The sequence below is a fragment of the Hyla sarda genome, chromosome 4 (genome assembly GCF_029499605.1).
Source record: "Hyla sarda isolate aHylSar1 chromosome 4, aHylSar1.hap1, whole genome shotgun sequence".
NCBI classification, from domain to species: Eukaryota; Metazoa; Chordata; class Amphibia; order Anura; family Hylidae; genus Hyla; species Hyla sarda.
In genome coordinates this window covers 40,934,790-40,946,792 of record NC_079192.1, presented here as the reverse complement: position 1 = coordinate 40,946,792, position 12,003 = coordinate 40,934,790, and the positions used below count along the sequence as shown (strand labels likewise).

Below are 12,003 nucleotides of genomic sequence, written 5' to 3'. Positions count from 1 at the left end.
GAGTGACAGCCTCCTGCTGTTGCTTAGCAACAGCTCCCAGCATGCAAAAAGGGCATGCTGGGAGCTGTAGTTATGCAACAGCAGGAGGCAGACCACCACAACTCCCAGCATTCCCTTGCAACAGCTGAAGGCACACTGAGTTAAGTAGCAAACCAGTGTGTCTCCAGCTGTTGCATAACTACAATCCCCAGCATCCCCAGCCAAAGTAGTATGCCTCCAGCTGTTGCATAACTACAAGACCCAGCATGCCCTTACGCTGTCCGTACATGCTGGGGGTTGTAGCTTTTGCAACAGCTGAAGGCACACTGGTTGCAAAACACTGAGTTTGTTACCAAACTAGGTGTTTCACAACCAGTGTCCCTCCAGCTGTTGCAAAACTACAACTCCCAGCATGCACTGATAGACCGTACATGCTGGGAGTTGTAGTTTTGCAACAGCTGGATGTTCCCCCCCTCCAATGTGAACGTACAGGGTACACTAACATGGGCGGAGGATTACAGCAAGTATCCGGCTGCAAGTTTGAGGTGCGGCTCAAACTGCCAGCGAGAAACTACTGTGAACCCCCGCCCGTGTGACTGTACCCTAAAAACACTACACTACACTAACACACAATAAAATAAAAAGTAAAAAACAATACATATACACATACCCCTACACAGCCCCCCTCCCCAATAAAAATGAAAAATGTCTGGTACGCCACTGTTTCCAAAACGGAGCCTCCAGCGGTTGCAAAACTACAACTCCCAGCATGCACTGATAGACCGTACATGCTGGGAGTTGTAGTTTTGCAACAGCTGGATTTCCCCCCCCCCCCCCCCCCAATGTGAACGTACAGGGTACACTCATATGGGTGGAGGATTACAGTAAGTATCCGGCTGCAAGTTTGAGCTGCGTCAAATTTTCTGCCGTAGCTCAAACTGCCAGCGAGAAACTACTGTGAACCCCCGCCCGTGCGACTGTACCCTAAAAACACTACACTACACTAACACAAAATAAAATAAAAAGTAAAAAACACTACATATACACATACCCCTATACAACCCCCCTCCCCAATAAAAATGAAAAACGTCTGGTACACCACTGTTTCCAAAACGGAGCCTCCAGCTGTTGCAAAACAACTACTCCCAGTATTGCCAGATAGCCGTTGACTGTTCAGGCATGCTGGGAGTTTTACAACAGCTGGAGGCACCCTGTTTGGGAATCACTGGCGTAGAATACCCCTATGTCCACCCCTATGCAAGTCCCTAATTTAGGCCTCAAATGCGCATGGCGCTCTCACTTTGGAGCCCTGTCGTATTTCAAGGCAACAGTTTAGGGCCACATATGGGGTATCGCCGTACTTGGGAGAAATTGGGCTTCAAATTTTGGGGGGTATTTTCTGCTATTACCCTTTTAAAAAATGTAAAATTTTTGGGAAAACAAGCATTTTAGGTAAAAAAATATATATATTTTTTTACATATGCAAAAGTCGTGAAACACCTGTAGGGTATTAAGGTTCAAATTACCCCTTGTTACGTTCCCCGAGGGGTCTAGTTTCCAAAATGGTATGCCATGTGTTTTTTTTTTTGCTGTCCTGGCACCATAGGGGCTTCCTAAATGCGGCATGCCCCCAGAGCAAAATTCGCTTTCAAAAAGCCAAATGTGACTCCTTCTCTTCTGAGACCTGTAGTGCGCCAGCAGAGCACTTTTCACACCCATATGGGGTGTTTTCTGAATCGGGAGAAATTGGGCTTCAAATTTTGTGGGGTATTTTCTGCTATTACCCTTTTTAAAATTGTAAAAATTTTGGGAAACCAAGCATTTTAGGTAAAAAATATATATATTTTTTTACATATGCAAAAGTCGTGAAACACCTGTAGGGTATTAAAGTTCACATTACCCCTTGTTACGTTCCCCGAGGGGTCTAGTTTCCAAAATGGTATGCCATGTGTTTTTTTTTTTTGCTGTTCTGGCACCATAGGGGCTTCCTAAATGCGGCATGCCCCCAGAGCAAAATTTGCTTTCAAAAAGCCAAATGTTACTCCTTCTCTTCTGAGACCTGTAGTGCGCCAGCAGAGCACTTTTCACCCCCATATGGGGTGTTTTCTGAATCGGGAGAAATTGGGCTTCAAATTTTGGGGGGTATTTTCTGCTATTACCCTTTTTAAAATTGTAAAAATTTTGGGAAACCAAGCATTTTAGGTAAAAAAAAATATAGATTTTTTTACATATGCAAAAGTCGTGAAACACCTGTAGGGCATTAAGGTTCACGTTACCCCTTGTTACGTTCCCGAGGGGTCTAGTTTCCAAAATGGTATGCCATGTGTTTTTTTTTTACTGTTCTGGCACCATAGGGGCTTCCTAAATGCGGCATGCCCCCAGAGCAAAATTTGCTTTCAAAAAGCCAAATGTGACTCCTTCTCTTCTGAGACCTGTAGTGCACCAGCAGAGCACTTTTCACCCCCATGCGAGGTGTTTTCTGTATCGGGAGAAATTGGGCTTCAAATTTTGGGGGGTATTTTCTGCTATTACCATTTTTAAAAATGTAAAATTTTTGGGAAACCAGGCATTTTAGGTAAAAAAAATATATATTTTTTTTACATATGCAAAAGTCGTGAATCACCTGTAGGGTATTAAGGTTCACTTTACCCCTTGTTACGTTCCCTGAGGGGTCTAGTTTCCAAAATGGTATGCCATGTGTTTTTTTTTGCTGTCCTGGCACCATAGGGGCTTCCTAAATGCGGCATGCCCCCCAAAAACCATTTGTCGCTCCTTCCCTTCTGAGCCCTCTACTGCGCCCACTGAACAATTAACATAGACATATGAGGTATGTGCTTACTCGAGAGAAATTGGGTTTCAAATACAAGTAAAAATTTTCTCCTTTTTATCCCTTGCAAAAATTCAAAAGTTGGGTCTACAAGAACATGCGAGTGTAAAAAATGAAGATTTTGAATTTTCTCCTTCACTTTGCTGCTATTCCTGTGAAACACCTAAAGGGTTAATACACTTACTGAATGTTTTTTTGAATACTTTAGGGGGTGTAGTTTTTATAATGGGGTCTTTTATGGGGCATTTCTAATATGAAGACCCTTCAAATCCACTTCAAAACTGAACTGGTCCCTGAAAAATAGTGAGTTTGAAAATTTTGTGAAAAATTTCAAAATTGCTACTGAACTTTGAAGCCATCTGGTGTCTTCCAAAAGTAAAAACTCATAAATTTTATGATGCAAACATAAAGTAGACATATTGTATATGTGAACCCCAAAAAAATATATTTTGAATATCCATTTTCCTTACAAGCAGAGAGCTTCAAAGTTAGAAAAATGCAAAATTTTCATTTTTTTCATCAAATTTTGGGATTTTTCACCAAGAAATTATGCAAGTTACCATAAAATTTTACCACTAAGTTAAAGTAGAATATGTCACGAAAAAACAATCTCGGAATCAGAATGATAACTAAAAGCATTCCAGAGTTATTAATGTTTAAAGTGACAGTGGTCAGAATTGCAAAAAACGCTCCGGTCCTTAAGGTGTAAAATGGCCTGGTCCTTAAGGGGTTAAAGGTACAGAGCACAGGGGCGTAAAGAAAGGAAAAAAAAAACTACCTTTATAATCAAGCATACGTACTTTTTACAGGACTGAATTGTACAAAGTATAATATAGAAAGTGGGAGTAAAAAAAAATTTAGACGCCCGAACAGGGACTTGAACCCTGGACCCTCAGATTAAAAGTCTGATGCTCTACCGACTGAGCTATCCGGGCTCCTGTAGGGGTGAGGTTCAGGCATGAATTTTAATTTTGCAACATCTGGAGGTTCACAGTTTGTAGACCACTGTTACAGACTATATTTCATTTTGGGGTCATGATAGTCATTGTTATGGTCACAAGTATGAATAGAGTTTATGTAAAATAATCATTTCTCACAGGCCAAAGGCCCTTGAGTGTCAGATGCTTCTTACAGCAACCTGAGGACTGCAGTGGCGCTGTTTATGGAAAAATTAGCTCTATTTTTCTATTCCTGGATAACCCCTTTATAGAGGTTATCCAGGAATAGAAAAACAGAGCTAATGTCTTACAGCGCCACTCTTGTCCTCAGGTTGTGTGTGGTATTACACCTTGGCGCCATTCACTTTAAAGGGGTACTCAGGTGAAAAACTATTTTTTTCTAATCAACTGGTGCCAGAAAGTTATAAAGATTTGTGAATGACTTATATATAGAAATCTTAATCCTTCCAGTACTTATAAGCTGCTTTATGCTCCAGAGGAAGTTGTATAGTTCTTTTCTGTCTGACCACAGTGCTCTCTGCTGACACCACTGTCCATGTCAGGAACTGTCCAGAGCAGGAGCAAATTCCCATAGCAAAACTTTTCCTGCTCTGAACAGTTCCTGACATGGACAGAGGTGTCAGTAGAAAGCACTGTAGTCAGACTGGAAACAACTACACAACTTCCTCTGGCACATACAGCAGCTGATAAGTACTGGAAGATTAAATTTTTATTTTTTATTTTTTTTTTCAAATTAAAAATGTTTAATTTTGTTGCAAAGGTTAGAGCAAAACAAAACAATGCAGTACAGCACAGTTAAGAAACTATACAGCGAACGAGTCAATGTGGTTATATAAAGTACCAAACGTTCAAGCAGATGGAATACAGGGTTCTTGGATTGCAGCAACACTTCTCGTGGAAGTTAGAGGAGAACCAGGTCGCCACTTATGGTGAGGACTAGAGATGAGCGAACTTACAGTAAATTCGATTCGTCACGAACTTCTCGGCTCGGCAGTTGATGACTTATCCTACATAAATTAGTTCAGCTTTCCGGTGCTCCGGTGGGCTGGAAAAGGTGGATACAGTCCTAGAAAAGAGTCTCCTAGGACTGTATCCACCTTTTCCAGCCCACGGGAGCACCTGAAAGCTGAACTAATTTATGCAGGATAAGTTATCAACTGCCGAGCCGAGAAGTTCGTGACGAATCGAATTTACTGTAAGTTCGCTCATCTCTAGTAAGGACTCCATCCAGTAATCAAAAACATGTGATTTCAGGTACAATAAGTCAATAACGTCAAATCACTAACTTGAACTGCAAAAATGGAACACTGTAAGGTGAAACAAGGAGAGACAAACAAGAAGAGAGAGGGGGGGGGGTGAAAGAACATAAGTAAAGAGGAGGAGGATTAAAGGGTACCTCTCATCAAAAAAACTTTTGATATATTATAGATTAATGTATGCAGAATAACTTCACAATTGAATGTTATTAAAAAATATGCTTCTTTCTATTTAATTTTCCACTTTGAAGAAATGACCACTAGGGGTCTCCCTACCAGTCCTGGCAGCAAGCATTTCAGACTCATGCTGGAGTCCTAAACACTACGAGCTGCCAGTCTGCTTTTTTCACAAAGGAGAACACTCAGAGCTGCCAGCCTGCTTTGTTCACAGCCTGTTTGGCTGTGAACAAAGCAGGCTGGCAGCTCTGAGTGTTTAGGACTCCAGCATGAGTCAGAAATGCTTGCTGACAGGACTGATCGAGAAAAATACAATAGAAAGAAGCATATTTTTCATTAACATGCTATTGGAAAGTTATTCAACATTCATTCATCTAAAATATATCAAAAGCTAAAATATATTTAAGATTTTTATATAGAATTAATTTACATATCTGTTTGACTTTTTGGCACTAGTTGATTATAAAAAAAAATAAATGCTTTCCACCGGAGTACCCCTTTAATGAAACTGAGCTACAATACCACACATGAGGACTGAGAACAGGTGTGGTGCTGTTTTCGGAAGAATTCGGCTATGTTTTTCTAATCCTGGATCACCCCCTCGAAACCTTTTAAGAAGAAGACATTTGTCCACAGATTGTATCTGATATAGCAGCTCAAATCTGTAAATGACTGAGCTGGAAAAAAAAAGATACTTGTCATTTGATCAAGCATTGTATACACACACTTATATTGGCTGAGCATGCATATATAATAAGGTGGCACCTGAAAAACCTGTCGGATGAACAAACGTTTGACATGAATTAATTCTTGGTTCGGCCGTTCAGGGATACTGAAAAGGAGGGGTAACCTGCTGTCCGGCTCCTCTTCCTGATTTTTGCTCTATTTCAATGTAGTTCTTATAACAGCCACTAGGTGCCACTAAAGTAACATGGAAAATGCATATGGCCATGAGAGAAATCTAAAAGGGAATTCGTATTCTGTAAACCAGTGGTCTTCAAACTGTGGCCCTCCAGATGTTGCAAAACTACAATTCCCAGCATGCCCGGACAGCCGTTGGCTGTCCGGGCATGCTGGGAGTTGTAGTTTTGCAACATCTGGAGGGCCACCGTTTGAAGACCGCTGCTGTAAACAATACTATAAACAAAAGCTAAAAAAAAAATGCATATACTATAAAAAGGCTGAAGAAATGGATAGCCTATAACAAAGAGCTAAAATGCATATACTGTAACAAAAAGGTAAAAAATATATATATACTAAAACAAAAAGCTAAATAAAAATGCATACACCGTAATATATTATCACAAAAAGCTAAAAATATGTATATAGTATAGCAAAAAAACAAAAAAAAATATACAGTGACCCCCCGACCTACGATGGCTCCGACATAAGATAATTTCAACATACGATGCTTTTTTATTTCGGGGCCATCGCATAAACGGCTATCCGGCAGTGCAGACTGCTTCAGCTGCCGCCGGATAGCCGTTTACGGTGCCCCGTGTGGTCCGCTGATGATCACTTACCTGTCCTCGGGGCTCCGGCGCATCCTCTTCGGGATCCCCTGCATCGTCGGCGCTCTCCATCGTCGCCATCACGTCGCTGTGCACGCCGTCCCGTCATCCAATAGGAGCGGCGTGTGTACCGAAGTGATGGCGGTGACGGAGAGCGAGGATGCCGGGGAAGCAGAGGCCTTGCCGGAGCGTCGGGGACACCTCGGGGACGCGGCGACAGTGATGGACAGCGACATCCAGGGCAGCGGTGACGAGCGGTGACGGTCCGGAGCGGTGGGGACAGGTGAGTGCAACTTCCTCTACCAGTGGTCTACAACCTGCGGACCTCCAGATGTGGCAAAACTACAACACCCAGCATGCCCGGACAGCCAACGGCTGTCCGGGCATGCTGGGTGTTGTAGTTTTGCAACATCTGGAGATCCGCAGGTTGTAGACCACTGTCCTATACTTTACATTGCACGGATCCCTCAACATACGATGGTTTCAACAAACGATGGTCCATTTGGAACGGATTACCATCATATGTTGAGGGACCACTGTATTTAAAAAAAAAAAAAAAAACTGTACCATGACAATAAGTTGATATTTAGTCTGCATTTAAAGAGGTATTCCCAATATTATGTAGGTTGCATTGTTTGGATAGGGGTTCATTTTAAGATTTGCAATACCCCTTTAAAGGCAGCTCTAAAGCAGGTCATCCCAACTATAAGCTGTTTGCTGACAACTGACTACATTATCTGCAGGAGAAATGTCGCATCCCACTGTACACTGAATAGTACTTTTTATTAGCAGGAGACTGCATAAGGGTTTATACCCAGCTTCTCTCAGTCTTCTGGCAGGGATCACATGGTAAGGTGAGCTTAGAGATCTGTTCACATTGGTGTGGGGCTGTGTCTGGGGCGGCATGGACAGAACCAGGGGGCTAGATTTCGGACCACTAGGGCACAGGTGTTGTGGCAGTGGCAGCTCTACGCCATTTAAATTAGGGGCCCACTTGAATTGGGGGGCTGTGAGGTGGTAAGTGGGCTTGTACATTTTGACCAAAATGTATACTAACTACCTGATGTTGGTTGTTGAAATTGCGCAATAGATCAGCGGATAACATGTGGATGTGTGTATTTCTTTCTAAATTTGTGGTACCTATTTAGCTGATTGAGAACCTCTATGACATCCATGTGTCCGGATATGAAAAGTTAAAAAAAATTTAATTAAGTGCCTGGAGCTCAAACTGTACCCATGGGTGTAACAATCGTGGCCACAGGGAGTGTGACTGCAACCAGACTTGTCAAGTAAGGGGGGACGCACCCAAAGATCCGGGCCACTGCTATCACCTGTGTCTGTGTTCTTAAAGGGGTACTCTGCTGCTCGAGCAGACCAGAGCAGAAGATGACCGATAATACTGATCAGTGCTATGCTCTATGCATAGCCATGAACGGTATTAGCAATCAAATGATTGCTATGAATAGTCCCCTATGGGGACTATTACAGTGTAAAAGACAAGTAAAAAAAAAATTAAATCAAAAAATTTAAAAATCCCCTCCCCCATAAAAAAGCAAAATGTCAGTTTTTCTCATTTTACCACCAAAAAAGCGTAAAAAATAATTAATAGACATATTTGGTATCGCCGCATGCGTAAAAGTCTGAACTATTACAATATATTGTTAATTATCCCATACAGTGAACGGCGTAATGGTAAAAAAATAAATAAAATTAAAGTAAAAAATTGCTGCTTTTTTGTCACATTTTATTCCCCCAAAAAATTTATAAAAAGTAAAACCTAAGCAAATATGGTACTGATAAAAACTACAGATCATGGCGCAAAAAAAAGAGCCCTCATATCCCCCATATACGGAAAAATGAGAAAGTTATACAAACTGTTCCAAACGCTACACCGGCAGCTCGTCACGTCATAGCCCCGCCCCCTCATGATGTCACACCCCGCCCCCTCAATGCAAGTCAATGGGACGGGGGCGTGACAGCTGAGCTGCGGAGTACCCCTTTAATCGCAATTGAAAGTAAAACATAACTTTTATAACAGTATCAGATAAAACGCCTATATCCAAGGTGACAAAATTCTGCCGCAGTAAAAAAAAAACAACAAAAATACTAAAATAGCGAAAAGACTGCTTCCAGAGTACAATAGTGTAACATCTAGAAAGATAACGGCAGGAAGAATAGTCTCAACAAAAAGAATGCAGCATGTTAGGCTGGGTTCACATCACGTTTTTGCCATACTGTTTTCCATCCGTTTTTCTAAAGAAAACCGTATGGCAAAAAAACTGATGGAACAGTATGGGAAAAAGTAAACCGTATGCGTTTTTGAACAGTATACTGTTTTTAAAAGTGAAAATGTTGACCATTTTTAATGGGAGGGGTCTTGGGTGGGGACTTTAGGATTCAAATGCGCATGTGCAAAGTAAAAACGTATAAGTTTGTCCCGTATGGAACCGTATACATGTGCGTTTCCCATTGACGTCATGTTAAAAAAAAAAAACGTATGCGGTTGGAGTACGGTTTTTAAACCGGAGTCAAAATCGTGGTTGACCACGATTTTGTCTCCGGTTTAAAAACCATACTGCAACCGCATGCGTTTTTTTTTAAACATGGACGTCAATGGGAAACGCACATGTATACGGTTCCATACGGGACAAACGTATACGTTTTTACTTTGCACATGCGCATTTGAATCCTAAAGTCCCCACCCAAGACCCCTCACATACATATCTGATGCCAGTATAAAATTTGGCGAGCAAGAGTGACCACAGCCCCTTTACCCATAACTACACCCCCTTTGCCTGAAAACCAAGTCCAATAGGTATGCATGAGGAAAAAAACACAAAAATATTTAGAGTTTTTCACCGTTTTCACTTTCCGTCCTTTTGATGAATGCCCCCCATAGTTTTCGACTTGGAAATTCCAAATTCTGCATTTGGGTGAGAAATGTGCAGATTTTAGACATTGATTTGTTGTAGATTTTGTGTCAGATTTCCAGCAGGGTCAGTCTTCTATCCTTCAGGAATTCATATGACAATTATTGATGTGGAGTTCAAATCCAATTATTCAGAATTAGTTCAGAACGCTCAGCGCCAGAGGCCATGATCATAACTTCATAACCACGCCCCTCATGACATCATGCCACGCCCCCTCTGTTGATGTCTATGGGAGTGGGCGTGTTGGTCGGGACACCTCCTCCCATAGACATGAATGGAGGGGGCGTGGCGTGACGCTGCAACCACTGCTGCAGGAACCCGGCGTTTGTTTAGAACGCAGGTGCTGCGGGAGATCGCGCGGGGGGGGGGGGGGGGGGGGACGACCCTTGTGATCAGACATCTTATTCCCTATCATTTAGTTAAGGCATAAGATGTCTAGCAGCGGAGTACCCCTTTAACCTAGAATCCTTCTTATAAACTCTGGGTGAATTTCCTAATCTCAACTTTTCACAATGTTCCCAACCCTAGTAAATATGGCTTCTCCCCCCCCCCCCCCCCACACACCCCCTTTTTACCGCCCCTGAAAGCATTGAAGAAAACAACTTGCACGCTCAGAAAACCCTTTACGTAAACTTTTTACTAAACATACACAAAAAAAATCGCAATTGTAAAAAGAAGTTAAACTTTCAATGAGCCCGGATAGCTCAGTCGGTAGAGCATCAGACTTTTAATCTGAGGGTCCAGGGTTCAAGTCCCTGTTCGGGCGCAAGTCTTTTTTTTTTTTTTTGTTGTTGTTGTTTTTTTAGTAACTCTTTTATAACAATTTCAGACAGACAAGAGAATAATAATAACAAAATTGTGTGCCCTTTTAGAGCCCTTCTTATCTACCGTATTTTTCGCCGTATAAGACGCACTTTTTCTTTCCAAAACTGGGAGGAAAAAGTCGGTGCGTTTTATATGGCGAATACACCCCTATCGCGGCGGTCCCTGCGGCCATCAACGGCTGGGACCCGCGGCTAATACAGGACATCACCGATCGCGTTGATGCCCTGTATTAATCCTTCAGACGCGGCGATCAAAGCTGACCGCCACGTCTGAAGGGAAAGTGACACTAACCCGGCTGTTCAGTCGGCCGTTTGGGACCGTGGCGATTTCACTGCGGCGGTCCCGAACAGCCCGACTGAATAGACGGGTTAGTGCTTACAGGACACCGGGGGGGACCTTACCTGCCTCCTCGGTGTCTTCTCCGTTCAGGGATCCCCTGTATGGCCGGCGCTCTCCTTCCTCGTCATCACGGCGTCGCGTACGTGCGTCGGCGTGCGTAATGACGTGATGGCGGCGACGGAGAGCGAGGATACCCGGCCGGCAGCAGAGACGTTCCGGAGCGACGGGGACACGGCGACAGTGATGGAGCGACATCCAGGGCAGCGGTGACGGGTCCGGAGCGGCGGGGACACGTGAGTATTACCTCCTATGCAGTGGTCTTCAATCTGCGGACCTCCAGATGTTGCACAACTACTCTCCCTGATGGACCCCATTGACCCGCTGTTGCCCGCTGAGCCCTGTCAAACTAAAAAAAACAAAATACAAAAGAGTTTGACTGAGGTGGGACACCAATGTGGCTAGTGATTGGCTGAGCAGGCAAATCCTAGACATAGAGGACGTAGGATCCTTCTAGATGTAGAGGACGTAGGATCCTTCTAGACGTAGAGGACATAGGATCCTTCTAGACGTAAAGGACATAGGATCTTTCTAGACGTAGAGGACGTAGGATCCTTCTAGACGTAGAGGACGTAGGATCCTTCTAGACGTAGAGGACATAGGATCCTTCTAGACGTAGAGGACGTAGGATCCTTCTAGATGTAGAGGACGTAGGATCCTTCTAGACGTAGAGGACATAGGATCCTTCTAGACGTAGAGGACGTAGGATCCTTCTAGACGTAGAGGACGTAGGATCCTTCTAGACGTAGAGGATGTAGGATCCTTCTAGACATAGAGGATGTAGGATCCTTCTAGACATAGAGGACGTAGGATCCTTCTAGACATAGAGGATGTGGGATCCTTCTAGAAGTAGAGGACGTAGGATCCTTCTAGACATAGAGGACGTAGGATCCTTCTAGACGTGGAGGACGTAGGATCCTTCTAGACGTAGAGGACGTAGAGGACGTAGGATCCTTCTAGACGTTGAGGACGTAGGATCCTTCTAGACGTGGAGGACGTAAGATCCTTCTAGAAGTAGAGGACGTAGGATCCTTCTAGACGTAGAGGACGTAGGATCCTTCTAGACGTTGAGGACGTAGGATCCTTCTAGACGTGGAGGACATAGGATCCTTCTAGACGTAGAGGACGTAGAGGATGTAGGAT

The 12,003-nt window shown here is 43.2% G+C and overlaps 2 non-coding genes across 2 annotated transcripts; one reads left to right on the top strand and one right to left on the bottom strand.

Annotated features, from left to right (window-relative positions):
- Positions 1-3,668: 3,668 nt before the first annotated feature.
- TRNAK-UUU (transfer RNA lysine (anticodon UUU)) lies at positions 3,669-3,741 on the bottom strand. Its single transcript has one exon. It is a non-coding gene; the product is annotated as a tRNA-Lys (tRNA).
- Positions 3,742-10,332: 6,591 nt separating this feature from the next.
- On the top strand, positions 10,333-10,405 carry TRNAK-UUU (transfer RNA lysine (anticodon UUU)). Its single transcript has one exon. It is a non-coding gene; the product is annotated as a tRNA-Lys (tRNA).
- The last annotated feature ends 1,598 nt before the right edge of the window (positions 10,406-12,003 follow it).